Below are 18,413 nucleotides of genomic sequence, written 5' to 3' on the forward strand. Positions count from 1 at the left end.
GCAGTCAATGGACTTGCTTAAGGTCACATAGCTGCTAAAAAAAAAAAAAAGACCAATCTAGAATGATCACCCAAGTCAGTATGACCCTGAGCCTGAGAGCTTAAACACCGCAGCTTAAAGTCTTCCTGAGAGTTGTTTGAATTCCTCATGCATATGTCCTTTTGAAACACTTGCCCACGATTATAATGTACTTTTTAGTACATCATTAGTTTGATCTTTAAATTAGTAGTTACAGCAGGCTTGTTTCTTCCCCAGTGTTTATTCCCTTCTCCTACTACCTATATTAGTTTTCTAGGGCAGCTATCAACCAAGTGCCACAAGAAGGGTGACTGAAAACAATAGAAATTTATTGTCTCTAGTTCTGGTGGAACTGGAGAAGTCTGAAATCAAAGCATCAGCAGGGCCATTCTTCTTCTGAAACCTGTAGGGGAGAAATCCTTCCTTGTCTCTTCCTGGCTTCCAGTGGTTTTCTGGTAGTCTTTGGCGTTCCTTGGCTTGCAGCTGCCTTAACTCCAGTCTTTGCTTCCATCTTCATGTGGTGTTTGTCCCTTATGTGTCTGTGTTTTCTCTCTCTCTCTTTTTTCTTTCTACCTCAACCCAAATGGTACAAAAATAGGTTGTAATTAGGTAAGTTAAGATGAGGTCATACTAGAATAGGGTGGACCTTGTTTTCAATATACTTTTCATTTTTTATCCAGGTAACAGAATTACAGAATTTGGAGCCATCATAAGGAATGAAATATTAGCATTTGTGGCAACCTGGATGGAGTTGGAGACAATTGTTGTAAGTCAAGTAACTCAGGAATGGAAACCAAGTATCATATGTTCTCACAAGTGGGAGTTAAGCTATGAGTATGCAAAGGTGTAAGAATGATATAATGGACTTTGGGGACTCAGGGGAAAGGAGGGAGAGGGGTGAAGAATAAGACTGACTACACAGTGGGTACAGTGTACACTGCTCTGGTGATAGGTGCACCGAAATCTCAGAAGTCACCACCAAAGAACTTATCCATGTAACCCAAAAGCACCTGTTCCCCCAAAACTACTGAAATAAAATAAAATTGAAAACAAACAAAAAGAAGTACAGAGTTTCAACAGTCAAATGTCACTCCAAGAACTAGGACCAGAGTGTTTCCAGCTCTTCCCAAGGCCTGTTCTGGGAGCCACTTTGTGTCAGCGCTGTCTGCACGTCTCTGGTTATAACCTCATTTTCCTAAGTGGCATGATGCTCACTTTCGGTGGTTGTTCATTTTAGGTAAATGGCAAGCCCGTGGGACAAATAGGGGCGATTTCTCCCCTCAGGTAGTGCAGACCCAATGCAGGTTAGGTGCCTGAGGAGGCTGTGATGAGCAGGTGGTCCTGACATGGGAGAGTCCCACAAGGCCCAGAGGTGGGTCATTCTTGGCACACTGATGGCACAACAAAGATCCTCACGTGAGGACCCATCACTAGGCTTTGCACTGTCACCATGGCAAGGGAAACGGCTGTGACTCTTCCGTTTTATTCTTATATATATGCTCCTCAACTTACAATGGACTATGTCCTAATAAATCCATCATCAGTCAAAACTATCATGTGTCAAAAATGCACCTAACGCTGCTAACACAGCAGATGGTCCCTGACTTTCAACCGTTCCATTTGTGCTTTTGCCATGTTGAGACAGTGCTGGAGCAAGGTGCTCTCAGTAGAAATCGTAACCCTATCATGTTTTATAAGGAGCTCCTCTACCTACAGTGGGGTTACCTCCCAAAAGACCCATCTCAGAGTTGAGAATTCTTAAGTTGAAGCATCATAAGTCAAGGACTGTGTGTGTGCATTTTACTTACATAGAAAGGTTACACAATCCATGTGTACCTTATAATACATACTGGGGTCATAGCTACAGGAGAGTTCTGAAGTCTGTGATAGCCCCACTTCCTTCACTTAGTTAATTACAACCTATTTCTAAATACAATTGGTCACATTCTGAGGTACTTGGCATTAAGACTTCAACATTTATTTGTGGGAGATACCATTCAACTCATAACAATATCTCTGAACTCCTGGCCTCAAGCAATTCTTCTGCCTTGTGCCTCCCAAAGTGCTGGGATTACAGGCAAGAGCCACCATGCTTTGCTCCATAACAATATCTCAAAAGGCAGTACAGTGGCCTGGTGTGTGGGTTCTGGAGCCAGAGTGTTGCAGTACAAATCCTGGCTCTGTCACTGAATGACTTAGAGCAAGTTACTTGGAGTATCTGGGCTTCAGCTTCTTCCTCTGTAAATCAAAGGAGAACCTCAGAGGAGCGTCATGAATTAATATAGATAAAGCATCGAAAACAGCGTTAGATTAGAAATTGCTTATGCCCCTTCCAAATCCCTTTATCAGCTGGTGCACCCATTCCTAGACATGGCTGATAACTCACACCAGTGATCTTCTTTGGAAAAGGTGGCCCATGGGAGCCACCCTGTTGGAGATGCCTGGGAGGTTGATCTCCCCTCCCTGGTGTACTGGCCAAGGCTGGACTTTATCTGGGACCACATCCTTGCTTAGCTCTTTCTCCTTGCTTGAGCTCTCCTGAGAGCACAGCCTTAATAAGTCAAGTGCATCTGAATTCCTGCCTCAGGTTCTGCTTCCAGGGAATCCGACCTGAGCCAAGTGCCCTGGATGAAAGTATTAGATTGCTGTTACCATGAACATGTTCAGGGAGTATATTAGTCTGTTCTCACTTTGCTAATAAAGACATACCTGAGACTGGGTCATTTATAAAGGAAAGAGGTTTAATTGACTCACAGTTCAACATGGCTGGGAGGCCTCAGGAAACTTACAGTCATGGCAGAAGGGGAAGCAAACGTCCTTCTTCACATGGTGGCAGCAAGGAGAAGACAAATGAGCAAAAGGGGGCAAAGCCCCTTATAAAACCATCAGATCTCATGAGAACTCACTCACTATCACAAGAACAGCATGGAGGTAACTGCCCCCATGATTAAATTACCTCCCACTGGGTCACTCCCATGACATGTGAGGATTATGGGAACTACAATTCAAGATGAAATTTGAGTAGGGACACAGCCAAACCATATCAGGGAGCCAGGAATTTACCTCCCAGTCTCCCTGCCTTCCCCATGATTTGGTACTGCAATTATATATACATATTTTCTGCCATTTATCTTACAATGCCAAGAATGAAAAGTTTTCCCCGTACACATTGACTGGTTCCTGGGCTGAGACGGTCCAGGCACATCCAGGGGAAGCTGTCCCTTCATCACCACTGGCCACCCTTGAGAGTGTGTGCAGGCCTGAAGCATTTCTCTTCGCTTTCCCTTAGCTTCTGACTGCTAGAGGTTCCTCTGCACTTCACTTTGGCAGCCCACTTTTTAGTGTTTGCTCCTCAGTCATTTGTATGGAGGACAATGTCTGCTTTATGACAGCATCTGGGATTAGTAAACGTTGTTGGCTCAGCCTAACACAGTTCCACCCTATCTGAACTCAGGTTGGATTGCTACACCTTAGCCCTGTCCCTGTCATCATCATCATCATCATCAATCATCATCTTCATCATCATCATCATCATCATCAATCATCATCTTCATCATCATCATCATAACTGCCTCTTAGCAAATGACTAGTATGTGCCAAATTGTCCATAGTATATGTAATAATAACAAAGACATCAGTTTTAACTTTCAACAATACCTGAAATAAAGAGTGACAGTCCTGTTTTATTAGTGAGGAGCAGAAGCTCAGAGAAGTTAGGTTACTTCCTGTGGCCACACAGCTGAGCCAGACTTTGAATCACAGTCATGTGGGGGAGAATCAAGTGTAACTACTCAAGTTGTTTGTTGAAACTACGTTCTCTAAAAGCCCCGAAACCATAAGCCATTGATTTTGTCTAGCAAATAGCACTTCTGATAGCTGGTGTTCTAGGCTCTTCCCAGAAATAAGGATTGACATTTTAACTCCTTGAATCTGTCCTTCCTTTTTCTTCTCCATCTTGGGCTTAAAGTTTCCTCAAATTGTTTTACTTCTATTTGCCATCCGACGCTTCCTTACTTTAACCTACCGCACGCCTTCTCCTCCATTCCCCAAGCCCCGGGCAAATTCATGCATATTATTTGCCCATTTCTTTCTGTTCCTGAGATTCATTTCTCTAACGTTCACTCAAGTTTATGCCACCCAAATTCCAATCCATACTAAGATTTACCTTTTCAGACCTACATTTAAATCAAAGCATATGAGATTCTTGTTCATCACAAATATTAAGAAGGGGGTAGTGGTCATGTCATTTGTCATAATTTATCATGATGTTTGGAAATCCTTCATTAATTAAATTCCCAAACAAAGTGTCCTTCTTTCCCCTTCCCAGGAACCCATTAATTAGAATTAGATTATTTCAAAATCATGACTTGGTAGCAACCTGTGACAGATATCTGAGTTACTCAACAAATCACAGGGGTTCTATGAAGTTGCATAGGAAAAGCTTTGCAAATGACAATACCCACTAATGAACTCACCATTTCCAACAATTCTCTGGCACACATCCTTCCCTGATCAGCCCTAGCCTCTATCCCCTTCCATGACCCAGGGTCTTTGTGAGTGGGTGTCAGGCTCTTGATGATTGATGAAAGGTGAATATCTAACAAATGCAATGCAAATTCAATTGCAATCAATTGCAAAGTGAAACTGAAAATATTGCAAAAGATGTAGGATTTCATGAAGTTAAGGGAATTGATATTGGAGGATGGTCTGAACTATTGGCAAAACAGGAATCAGAAGAACCCTTATAAATGGAAGCAGATAAGGATGAGGATGCCTGAACTTCTTTGAGAGAAAATAATTAGAATATCAAAAGCTTAAGGGAGTCTCTTGGGCAAAATGAGGAAGCTTTTAAATATTTTTCAAAAATGACTCTTTTATTTGCTCTCACTGAGAATGTTAAATATGAAATAAAGAATGCCCTATTGTGCAATCATACAATTTTGTGAAAAATTATGCCAAAGGAATCAATGCATGATTTATTCTTTATTCTGGAATAGTAATGACCTACAACTTGTTATTTATAAGTTTAAAATAAATCAATTTTTATAACTTTTCACTTCTGGTTTTATTTTTTTATTTTATGTTTTATTACTATTTTTTGAGACAAGGTCTTGCTGTCACCCAGGCTGGAGTGCAGTGGCACAATCACGGCTCTCTCCAGCCTTGACCTCCCATGTTCGGGCCTCCCAAGTAGCTGGGAGCACCATGCTTGGATTGATCCTTCCTTCCTCCCTCCCTCCCTCCTTTCCCTCCTCCCTCCCTCCCTTCCTCCTTTCTTCCTTCCTTTTTCCTTCTCTCTCTCTTTGTTTTCTTGTTTTCTTTTTTCTAGATGGGGGTCTTACTTTGATGCCCAGGCTGGTCTCGAACTCCTGGCCTCAAGGAATCCACCCACTTTGGCCTCCCAAAGTGCTAGAGTTACAGGCGTGAGCCACCATGCCCAGCCCACTTCAGGTTTTAATATAGAGCCCCAGTAAACCTGGTTTTCTCTATTTTCTATGACGTTTTCCTTTCAAGTAAGTTCATTCACTGTAGTCACCCCTGGAAATCAAAGCCTGTTTGTAGAAGACAGAGTGCCTGCCCACAAGGAGTTCTGGTGTCATTGGTGAGGCTTTCCAAATGCACTGGGCACAGGACAGTGACGAGTGAGAGGATTCCCTCCTGACCGGGCTGTAACTACGGTTCAACTGGGGAAAGAGGAGATGGGAGAAGGAAGGAGGAAATAAATGTCTTCTACATTCATTCAAGATCTGCAGGATCTTTAGCCTGGTCTGGCCTTGCTTTCTTTGACTCCCAAGATGACCCTCTCCTTCTACACAAACCTTTTTTCCCTGCTGCTGTCAGGAACATGTTGACAAGACTCTTTTGTTGGCTTTCTGAGGGAGCTCATGAAAAGCACGTTGGGAATTCAGCAAAACACCGGGACTCTAACTGCTCCTGAATGAGACAGAATTAGAAAATGGCTTCAAATTGAAAACTTAATTTTCAATTAGTGTACATTCAGGCAGGAGTGGGAGGGATTAAGGGATGGCAGCTTGTTTGGTTAACACGCTTTTTTAGAAGACACGTTTGCAAGCTATTAGTTAGCTTCCTCCTTTCCTCCCCCTCCCACCACCCTAAGTGCTCCTTGCTCTGTAATTTGGCAGCCTCTCGCTCGCCGGCCTGCTGTGCTCTCAGTCCCCGACTGACTCAGATGCAGATGGCAACAGCGGCAGCCACAGGAAGTGGGACGCAGCCTGTGGTCTCCGAGATTGGCTTCTGTGTGTCCTCCTTGCTGTGGACCCCGTGAGGTCACAGGTGAGCTTGTCACCTTAAAAGACGTATGCCCTTCTGATGGCTTTAAAAAACACATTTGGAAAAGAAAAAAACAATTTTTTTTTCTTTCTTTCTCCAGCATATTTGGCCATATTATGAGGCTCACCATTGGGCAAAAATATTCAGTGCAACGTCTAAATTTGGGATTTGAGATGAGTAGGCTTGAAGGTGGGAAGAATGAGTGCTGTAGGAGTGGGGTATGAAGTTGGATATAGGGGATAGCAGAGGCACAGGTCAGGGATACGGATGGCTTTATCTGTTCTCTGGTGCCCTCTTTCTCATCTTTAGATAGATGTCATCCTCTTCTCTCCCTTTCCCCTTTCCCTAATTCACAAATACTCATCAGGCCCTGAGTGTTCCAAGCAACCACAGCCCGTTCCCCTTGGTTAGCCCTGCTTTCTCTGGTACTTTGCTATCTGTGATGAGTTATCTGTGGAGTCAGTGTCTCTAAAGTGCAGCCTCAATTAACACGTGCACGCGTAACACGGCGTGTTTACAAGCCCTGTAACTGGAAATCATTAATTCAGTCAGCAGAGCAATAACTTCATTAGGAACTTCCTTCTGTCATTAGTAGGCAACAGAAAGTGTGCCACTGTGATTAAACATGCCATTTCAGACGTGGCAGGCAAGACTTCTATCTGCTTGGCAGGCGTGTTTCATCTTTTCGTCTTCCTTCCAACTCTTCTCAGATACAGCAAAGCTGGCTGCAAACGTTGGAAGCCAGCATTTCATTCTATCACAGGCATGGCCGCTGGCTCCGCTGATCTGTCACTAGGGTTTTCCTGACTCCTTCTTCGACCTTGGCTCACATCCCAGCCCCAAGCTCCTGGCGACATCTGCTCCCTACAGATTGGCCTGAACAAATTCCAAGTGCCTTTACTTAAGGCTCTCTCTCTTGGTGAATGCAACCCTAGGCTAATTTCTGCAACCCCTTCTCAAAGGCATCAGTGTCCTCAGCTGCCACTAGTGAAATCCTTCCCAAGGTTAAACTCCTCTCCAGAGAAGCGATCACCACACACTGTTTCTTCATTAGCCGTATCGTGCTAATGAGGGACTCTTGTTAATCCCTTCTCTGCCATCCAGGCTGTAGCCTTCCAGCCAATTTCCAAGAAGTGTTGGATTTAATTGAAGAAACAATGAGACTGGCTCAAATGCTAACACAAGCTTCCAGACTGAAAAAAAAAAGGAGAATGGGAAGGAGTTTTGAAAACAAACTCCTACTAGACAAATACCAATGAATCTTGACAGCTCAGATGCAATTAATTGACTTTGAGAAATGAAATTGAAAGCTGGGATTTTCAGGCTTGAAGGGGTCCTAGAAGTCTTGTAATCCAATCCTTTTATTTAAAAAAAATGCGGAAATTCTGATTTAAAGCAGCTAAAGGACTTGCTCAAGTGTCTACCAAGGGAGTGGTAGAGAAAGGTGGCTAGCTCAAAGCCTGGGAGGACTGTTCCTGTTCCCTGCGATATTCACTATACACACAGCCCTTCTCTTTTCTCCTGTTGTAAAAGCAGTTGAGAAGGTTTTTGGTGAAGATGTCAATGCTCATCTACTAACATTTTTCTTTTGTTTTGGGATGGCGTTTCACTCTTGTTTCCCAGACTGGAGTACAATGGTGCAATCTGGGCTCACTGCAACCTCTGACTCCCAGGTTCAAGCGATTCTCTCACCTCAGCCTCCCAAGTAGCTGGGATTACAGGCACCTGCCACCACGCCCAGCTAATTTTTGTATTTTTAGTAGAGACGGGGTTTCACCATGTTAGCCAGGCTGGTCTCCAACTCCTGACCTCAGGTGATCCACCTGCCTTGGCGTTCCAAAGTGCTGGGATTACAGGCATGAGCCACCACGCTCGGCCTACTTACAGTTTTCAAGGATGTCAGTATGTTGCTCCCCAAAATTTAGGGGCATGTCAGTCAGAACTCTTTTGGTTGCAAGATATGAAATTACAATTTGTCAGAAAGGAGAATTTATCCGCTCATAGACTCTAAGGGAGGTTCGATAACTAAATTATAGAAATCTGGGGTGCAGGACAAACTAGAACAAGCTCTGGAATATCACCAGCTCTTTCTTTATTTTCCACTGTGTCTCCTGCATTCTTTCTCACTGAAGACTGCTGTTTTTCTCTTTTTCCTTTTGTTCTATTTTTCATATGGAGGGGAATAATTACTATCAACAGTGCTAAGTTTTACGCCTTACAGCTCCTACCATTGAAGAGGACTTAATGACACATACATAGTCTCCATCCTTAGAAAGTGTTTGGTTGGCTGGGGGTGGTAGGAGGAGCTGGCTTTACATATTTCAACTTACTTGATCCTCATAACAACTCCTGGAGTTTAGTACAATTAACAACATTTTGCTTTTGTAGATGGAGATGATAACACAGATAGGTAAATTTGCTGGCCCAATGCCACATAGATCAAAAGTGGCAGACTGGGATCTAGACCTGGGCCATCTGGATTTTGGGTATTGCATTAAATCATCATGCTATTCTGTGTCTTAAGTGGCCAGACATTATTATGTATGACAATGAGTTTTGGAAGAACCTCTTCTACTTCCTTAAATACTTTACCTACCTGTTGAATAATGATGTTGGTTGATTTAATTCAAAGTATCCATATTCCCCTTAAAAATAGAAATAACCCTGGGGACAATATCCTATAATTTTTATTAGTAAGATCCTCTCAAATTCAACGAACATTACTTAAATCCCTATTTTATTTATTTATAGAGACAGGGCCTTGCTGTCACCCAGGCTGGAGCACAGTGGCACGATCATAGCTCACTGCAACCTTGAATTCCCATGCCTAAGAGCTCTTTCTGTCTCAGCCTCTTGAGTAGCTGAGACTGCAGGTGTGTGCCACCGTGCATGGATAATTTAAAAATATATATTTTGTAGAGATGGGGTTTCACCATGTTACCCAGGTTGATCTCGAACTCCTGGGCTCAGGTGATCCTCCCACCATGGCCTCTCTAAGTGGTGGGGTTGCAGGCGTGGGCCACTGCGTCTGGCCTTAAGTGCTTATTTTACATGCTACATTAGCACCATGAAGTGGATAGTATAATCTTCACTTTACAAATAAGGAAACTAAGACTTGGCAAGGTTAAGCAACTTGCCAAGGTCACACAGAAATAAAGCAGGCAAGCCAGGATGTGCACAGACCTGCCTTTCTCTGAGCCTAGCACTCACTAGAATACTGTACTTGTCAATGAAATGAATCTGTCCCATGCTTTCCGGTTGGCAGAGCTCGTTTTACCAGGGAAGGAAGGTGGAAAGTAAGAGGAGAAAAAGAAATTGTGTCCTTGAGGGATAAAAATGGGATTCCTTAAAAGATCTAAGGGGATCGATGTATGAACAAAAGAGGATGAATGTGAGGGGCTATACCAGAAAATTCCAATTCTCTCACTTTACGGCCCAGAGAGAATGGAAACATTCATTAACATGAATGGAAGGCTCCAGCAATTAGGGTGTTAATATTCTGTGTAGACACAATTATGTTGTAACTACCAATTATGGGAAAACTCATCATTTTACTGTAATGTAATTACATTAAATAGCACCAGTCATGTCGGTGCAAAGACTGGGGCGGCCTCTAATTATCCACTGTACCCAGACACCTCAGCCTGGATCAGGAATAATTGGTGTAATGTGGTTCTGCATTTTAGGGTTGGCCTCCGTATTCCTCAGGAAATCTTTTCTTGCTTTCTGATCCTCCCTTGTGTGCGTGATTCACTGTGTTTGTGACCTGGAAGCTGATGAGGTGTTAACATCCCCAGTCTAGGTGTATCTTAGTATTTCCCTGAGCAAGAAAGGAATTGAGAGGAAAGCATCTCTTTATTTTTTATTTTTTATTATACTTTAAGTTCTAGGGTACATGTGCACAACGTGCAGGTTTGTTACATATGTACATATGTGCCATGTTGGTGTGCTGCACCCATTAACTCGTCATTTACATTAGGTACAGCTTCTAATGCTATCCCTCCCCTCTCCCTCCACCCCGCGACAGGCCCCGGTGTGTGATGTTCCCCTTCCTGTGTCCAAGTGATCTCATTGTTCAATTCCCACCTATGAGTGAGAACATGTGGTGTTCGGTTTTCTGTTCTTGCGATAGTTTGCTGAGAATGATGGTTTCCAGCTGCATCCATGTCCCTACAAAGGACATGAACTCATCGTTTTTTATGGCTGCATAGTATTCCATGGTGTATATGTGCCACATTTTCTTAATCCAGTCTGTCATTGATGGACATTTGGGTTGGTTCCAAGTCTTTGCTATTGTGAATAGTTTTGCAATAAATATACGCGTGCATGTGTCTTTATAGCAGCATGATTTATAATCCTTTGGGTATATACCCAGTAATGGGATGGCTGGGTCAAATGGTAAGGAAAGCATCTCTTACAGTTGGTGAGCCCTCTGACGACCAGGACTTTATTTATTTATTTATTTACTTATTTATTGAGACAGGGTCTTACTCTGTCACCCAGGCTGGAGTGCAGTGGCACAATCTCAGCTCACTGCAACCTCTTCCTCCCAGGTTCAAGTGATCCTCCAGCCTCAGCCTCCCAAGTAGCTTGGACTACAGGCGTGCACCACCATGCCTGGCTAATTTTTGTATTTTTTTAGTAGAGACGAGTTTTCACCATGTTGGCCAGGCTGGTCTCAACTCCCACCCTCACGTGATCCACCCGCCTCGACCTCCCAAAGTTCTGGGATTACAGGCATGAGCCACTGAGCCCAGTCTAGTTTGGTTGCTTTTCAAAAATTCTTTTTTTCCCCCCCCACAAATCTCATTCTTTTCAATCCAAATCCCATTCTTTTCAACATTGGGAGGGTGCTTTCAAGGATTAGTTTGTGTGGGTGTCTGTGTTGGAGGTTATACATTTACTTTTTTTTTTAAAGCCAATCACTTGTGAATTTGATCTCACTGAATATCCTTGGGGAAAACCTACATCTTAGAAGGACAAAGGGAGGTGCAATGAGGTGAAGAGGCTCAAAGGTATGAGAAAACAAAAAAATGGACTCAGTTTTCTTCTTTCTTTGATGCTTGGATTTGGCAGTGATCTGATTTAAACATTAGGAGAGAGCAGCAGATGGTATAATTTATATTCACATATAAAATGCTTTCCCAAGTGATTTGAAGGCCCTGGTGGATTTTAAACATTGTAATAGCTGTGATTATTTTGTTGTATTTTATAGACACATTGTGTTTTGGTCATTCCTGATTGATTTCTTCTCAATTCTAAAAGCAGCAGTGCTAAGGATAGGCATCTCCCATTTAGGAGATAGGGAAAGCAGGATAGAGGAGATGATTAAAAAATAGATTTACCCTAGGAGACATCAGCACAGGTCACTGCATCCTGAACTGAGAACAGAGACCCTGAGAGCCCAGCCTGATGGAATTTAGTTCATTCTCAACAGAAAACAGATACGATTACAGTGGAGGTCAATAACCGAGTTGTACCAGCTGCGGGATTTGTAGCTTCCTGCTGACTGACGGGCCTCACCTTTCCAGATGAATTTTCTTTGCTTATATTAAGTCTCCGCAGAGAGGATTTTATTGCTCTCTGTGGAGTTAGAGAAGTTAGGCTTTTCAGTTTGGACCTTATGATTCTAAGTGAAACTGCAACTGGCCTTCTTAATTAATATCTAGAAGAAAGAGCCATTATTTTGGAGAAACCCTCAAGCTATTTCAAAGAGAGGGAAAATCAGGATACCGTGAGGTGCCTCATCTTCCACAGGGAGAAGGTGAGGAGGATGGCACTGAGCTGGAACCTGGAGGCGAGAGCATTTTAGGAAACTGAGTCATAAAAATGACCCCACTAGATGTGCTTCTGGCAATGCTGCAGACCCTGGAATAAGCAAATATCTAAATAACGGAACAAAGTTTTCAGAGTTAGCAATCCCTCCTGTATGTTTTGATCTTAATTGTTGACTACCTAACTTAAAACATTTTATTGTCTCCTTTTATTCCCAATGTGATTAATGCTTATGATAAAATTCAGAAAGTCACAGAGGAGTCATTATCCTGTTTCTCTGTTGCACCGACCTCGGCATCTTGCCTGTGTCCTGCGTTTGTCCCACATGCCTATAGATTGATGTGTCCATTTCACGCCGATTTAAGAAATGGAAACTGAACAGCTAGAGGAAACCTTCCCTAACACTGAAACCAATGGTGAATTTGGTAAATGCCTTGTGGAAGATATGGAAGAGGGACAAGCATTTAAAAGATCTAGAAACACTGATGGCTGAATTATGTGTTGTATTTCAGAGCAAGAATGCTTGGACAGTGATTGGAAAGGGAGGTAAGAATATTAAGGCTTTCTGTACAGACTACAGTGCCGGGGTTCTAGCCCCAGAGGGCAGTGGCCCCAAGTGCATGCTGAGTATCAGTGCTGATATTGACACAATTGGAGAAATTCGGAAGAAAATCATCCCTACCTTGGAAGAGTACCACCATTATAAAGGAAACAACTTTGATTGTGAGTTGAGGCTGTTGACTCATCAGAGTCTGGCAGGAGGAATTATTGAGGTCAAAGATCTAAAATCAAAGAGCTTCAGGAGAACACTCAAACAACAAGCAAGCTTTTCCAGGAATGCTGTCCTCATTCCACTGACAGAGTTGTTCTTATTGGAGAAAAGCTATGGAGTTGTAGAGTGCATAAAATCATCCTTGATCTTATGTCTGAGTCTCCTACAGAGGACGTGCACAGCCTTATAATCCCAATTTTCACGGTGTAACCTATTACATTACATGATGTAACATCATTACATTATGGTGGTTTTACAATGATGTCTGATGGCCACCTTAGATGCCTGGTGGGGTTTCCCAGGCAGGGAAGAGGTGCTTTTGACAGAATGTCTACCAGTCAGTGTGGGCATTCCCTGCCACTATCTAGAAGAGATTATTATGACATGAGTCCTTGTTGAGGACCACCTCCTCCTTCTTTTGGACAAGGTGCCTGGGGTGGTAGCAAAGCTGAGAATCTTCATCTTTCTTCACTACCACCACTGAGGGTGGGAGACATAAGGGCCTATGACAGAAGAGGAAGACCTGGAGATGGTTACATGGCATGGCTGGCCTCAATGCTGATGAAACTTGGGACTCTGCAATAGATACGTGGAGCGCATCAGAATGGCACATGGTTTAGGAGCCACAGAGTGGCTCCAGATATAGTTATTCCTATGCAGGGGATTGTGGCTCATATCGTGGACCTATTATTACTACACAAGGAACTATTCCCAAAGATTTGGTTGGATCTATTATTGGCAAAGGTGGTCAGTGAATCAAACAAATCCATCATGAGTTGGAGCTTCAATGGAAACTGATGAGCCTGTGGAAGGAGGTGAGTATTAGATTATTGTCATTTAAGAACATAGGACCAGATATAGAATGCACAGTATTTGCTGCCGACAGTATGAAAGAGTTTTCTGGAAAGTTTTAACTAATACTAGTGAAGGACTGAAGGAGTCCTGCATCTTTTTTTTTTTTTTTTAACCTGCTTCTGTTTAAAAAGCCATCATGCCTCTGCTTCACAGGTGTTAGCATTTGAGGTGTAGTGAAACCTTTGCTGTTCACCAGATACAATGTTTTAGTTCCTCACAAACAGAGTTGGGGGTGTAGGGAAGGGCTTGTAAAAACTAATGTGGAAATTTTGAAACAGCGGTAGAATGAGCGGATTTTATTTTGTGTTCATTGTTACTGGTTTAAAAAAATGTTCCCTGGTTTTAAAAAATGTTCCCCCATGTAATTTTTGTGAACACCTTACTTTGTAGCCATTGTAACATTTGAGGGGTGAGACAGGGAGGAAAAGTAGCAGTGGGCCACCATGTCCCTGGCATCTGTTCACAGCAGGGTGCAGAGCGTAAGCCTCTTTTGTAAGAAACGTTTTACGATTTTTAAGATAAATTTAGATAAACCTAAAATAAAGGGCCACAGAGGATGTAAAATAAAAGTGACAGACTCCCTTCTTGCCCCTCCCCCCTCCATCATACCCTTTAAAAGTAACAACTGTGAATTGTTTCTTGTGTTTACCGTACACGATCATTGTAAATAAAAAATAAGCGTGTGTGTGCGTGTGTGTATGTTTGTGTGTTTAAATCATATTCTTTATATATTTCTACAGCTTGTTTTTTAAAAAAATTAACACTACATATCAGGCATTGCTCCACATCATTAACTATAGATTTAAATGGTTTATTTAAAAATATTACAAATTATTACAGTGCATAAATGTACTATTACTTACTTCCATCCGTTATTGATGAACATCTGGGTGGTGGTGAGGATTTTTTTCTTTTTTCTTTTTTTTTTTTGAGACGGAGTCTCGCTCTGTCGCCCAGGCTGGAGTGCAGTGGCCGGATCTCAGCTCACTGCAAGCTCCGCCTCCCGGGTTCACGCCATTCTCCTGCCTCAGCCTCCCGAGCAGCTGGGACTACAGGAGCCCCCCACCTCGCCTGGCTAGTTTTTTGTATTTTTTAGTAGAGACGGGGTTTCACCGTGTTAGCCAGGATGGTCTCGATCTCCTGCTCGTGATCCGCCCGTCTCAGCCTCCCAAAGTGCTGGGATTACAGGCTTGAGCCACCGCGCCCGGCCGATTTTTTTCTTTATCCTGTTAAAAAACTGCTGTCATTGCAAACAATGGTACCCTCCACATTTTTGTGCCAGTTCCTCTGAGAGACCTGAAGACCGGAGCTGGAAGTATCTTCAGAAGAGGTCAGCAAGTTCAGTTTCCTCTATTTGCAGGTGAGAAAATTGAGGTCAGACAAAGAAGAGAAGTGATTTGCTCAGGATTATACATTCCGTTAGGGTTTCACCATGTATATGATCCTGATCTCTTGACTCCAGAATCCTCTGTGTGTTGGAATTTAAATATAAGTGACTGTTGAATGTTCCTTGAGATAAGTAGTCTGCAGACTGGGTTTTCCATTCTTCCATTGTATAGTTTTCTGCTGGGGCTGCTGCATAGAGATGTGTATTCTGTGCACTGCATAAAAACACTCAGACTAATAAGAGGTGAACGAGGGCTGAAATGGAAGGTTTGCTTCATTTGTTAAGCCCTGAATCTGGTCTAGGTGCTACATCTGAGTGAACTTTCCCAGACTGAGCACCTTTCTCAAAATTACCCAAAGGCACGATGCAGGCTAGCAGAGGTCTCATTTCTGGGATTTGACTTTAAAACAGTAATGCAGCTTGTTGTGTCTTATGCAATGCTGTTAATTCCAGTGGGCACAGAACTCCACTGTTGTTCAGACTTTCTTATTTAGTCTTCCTGATGACTGACAGTTTGCATTTGATAGATAACTGGGTGGGATTAGGGCCACAGGATACGGTCACAGGTGGGTTAAATTTAACAACCAAGTGTGGCTGACAGAGAGGCCTCTCATGGGCAGAAGATGTTATTTACTGTTTTGTGGTTTCATACTCAGCTTTCTGGAGCCAGTGATGTTCTCCCTGCCTTGTGAAGCAGGGACACAAGGGGCCCTGCTTTTTAGTTGGGAGGGGCCTCCTTTTCAGATAATTGGTAGCCTGGCGCTGTGCATTTCTCATTACCTATTTTCCCTTGTATTCCCCACTCTGCCCCTGACTATTGTAGATTCCCTCTTCAGCTGCTGGTCAACAGACTCATCTTGCATGACAACCGTTCAGCTAAGGACAATTTGTCACGACAGCTCCAGAAAAGTTATTTCACTTTTTAAACAGATTCCCGTTTTTGTTACAATGACTTCTTTTTTTTCTTTCTTTTTTTTTTAGAGTCAGGGTCTCACTTTCTGTTACACAGGCTAGAGTGCAGTGGTGTGATTTTGGCTCATTGCAGCCTCAAACTCCTAGGCTCAAGCCATCTTTGCACCTCTGCCTCCTGAGTACCTGGGACTACAGGTACATGGCACCATGGCAGGCTACTTTTGTTTGCTTATTCATTAGTTTTGTAGAGATGGGGTCTCACTAAGTTGCCCAGGCTGGTCTCAAACTCCTGGACTCAAGTGATCCTCCTACCTCGGGCTCCCAAAGTACTGCGATTACAGGTGTGAGTCACTTTGCCAGGCCGGTATGATGACTTTTTAAAGCAAAAACACACTCAAATAAAATGAACTCAAAACACACTAAATATAAATGTTATAAAGCATAGTGATATTCCAGGATTCCATCTGTAGGCATTTACTGGACCCAACAGTTTCTAGTCAGAGACTATATGGGACTTTTTGACGTGCACATCATTCTGAGTGACCTCCTATTTGTTCATATTTAAAGACTTTTTAAAAAGAGCAGTTTTAGGTACAAAGTAAAATTGAGAGGATGGCACAGAGATTTCCCATATACTCCCTGTCTGCAACATGCATAGCCTCTCCCATTATCAACATCCCCCACTAGAGTGGTACATTTGTTACAATCGATGGACCTACGTTGACACATCATATTCACCCAAAGTCCATAGTTTACATTCTGGCTTACTCTTGGTGTTGTACATTCTACAGGATTGGGCAAGTTTATGAAGACATGCATATATTTACCATAATAGTTTCATATAGAATAGTTTCACCACCATAAAATGTCTTTGTGCCCATCACCTATTCATCTCTCTCTCCTCTAAACCCTAGCAACCACTGATCCTTTTTTTTTTTTTAAACTTTATTTCTTCTTAAAACAAAACAAAACAAAACCGGGAAACATGTGTAGAACGTGCAGGTTTGTTACATAGGTATACGTGTGCCGTGGTGGTTTGCTGCACCTATTGACCTGTCCTCTAAGTTCTTTCCCCTCACTCCATACCTGCAACCGGCCCTGGTGTGTGTTGTTCCCCTCTTTGTGTCCATGTGTTCTCAAGGCAACCACTAATCTTAAATTTTTTTTAATTGATGTAAAATATAGATGTATAATTCACTATCGTTACCATCTTTAAGTGCACAGATCAGTGGCAATAAATACCTTATTATTCTCCCCCTCTTCACTTTCTTCTCCCCCATCCCCTTCTTGGCCTCTGGTAACCACCAGTCTACTCTCTATCTTTATGAGATCCACTTTTTTAGCTCCCACATATTATTGAGAACATGCAATATTTGTCTTTCCGTGCCTGGCTTATTTTGTTTAAAATAATAGACTTCATTTCCTTCCATGTTGCTGCAAATGACAGGATTTCATTCTTTTTTTATGGCTGAATAATATTCCATAGTATATACATACCACATTTTCTTTATCCATTTATCTGTGGATGGGCACTTAGGATGATTCCGTATCGTGGCTATTGTGAATAGTGTTGCAATAAACATGGGAGTACAAATATCTCTTTGACATATTGATTGCCTTTCTTTTGACTATATGCCCAGTAGTGGCATTTCTGGGTCTTATGGTAATTCTATTTTTAGTTTTTTGAGGAACTTTTATACTGTTGTTCATAGTGGCTATATTAATTTACATTCCCACCAACAGCGTATGAGGGTTTCCCTTTCTGCACATCCTCGTCAGCATTTGTTACTTTCGTCATTTTTTTTTTTTTTTTGAGACAGAGTCTTACTCTGTCACCCAGGGCAAAGTACAGTGGCACAATCTCGGCTCACTGCAATCTCCACCTCCCCAGTTCAAGTGATTCTATTGTTGTGCCTCAGCCTCCCCAGTAGCTGGGATTACAGGTGCCCACCACCATGCTGGGCTAATTTTTGCGTTTTTGGAAGAAATGGGGTTTCACCATGTTGGCTAGACTGGTCTTGAACTCCTGGCCTCAAGAGATCCACCCACCTCAGCCTCCCAAAGTGCTGGGATTAGAGGCATGAGCCACCACGCTCAGCTCTATTTTTGTCTTTTTATACAAGTCATTTTGACTGGAGTGAGATGGTATCTCATTGTGGTTTTGATTTACATTTCTTTGATGATAATTGATGTTGAACATTTTTCATATACCTATTCGTCATTCATGTCTTCTTTGAGAAGTGTCTGTTCAGATCTTTTGCCCATTTTTAAATGGATTTTTTTTTTTTTTTGCTATTGAGTTGGTTGTACTCCTTATATATTCTGATTATTAATCCCTTGTCAGATGGATAGTTGCTAGTATCTTCTCCAATTCTGTGGGTTGGCTCTTCACTTTGTTGATTG

General features: G+C 42.5%; 1 pseudogene; it reads left to right on the forward strand.

Annotated features, from left to right (window-relative positions):
• The first annotated feature begins 12,451 nt into the window (after positions 1–12,451).
• Positions 12,452–13,770, forward strand: LOC716596 (heterogeneous nuclear ribonucleoprotein K pseudogene; annotated as a pseudogene).
• The last annotated feature ends 4,643 nt before the right edge of the window (positions 13,771–18,413 follow it).

Source organism: Macaca mulatta, chromosome 14 (assembly GCF_049350105.2).
Source record: "Macaca mulatta isolate MMU2019108-1 chromosome 14, T2T-MMU8v2.0, whole genome shotgun sequence".
In the NCBI taxonomy this organism is placed as follows: domain Eukaryota; kingdom Metazoa; phylum Chordata; class Mammalia; order Primates; family Cercopithecidae; genus Macaca; species Macaca mulatta.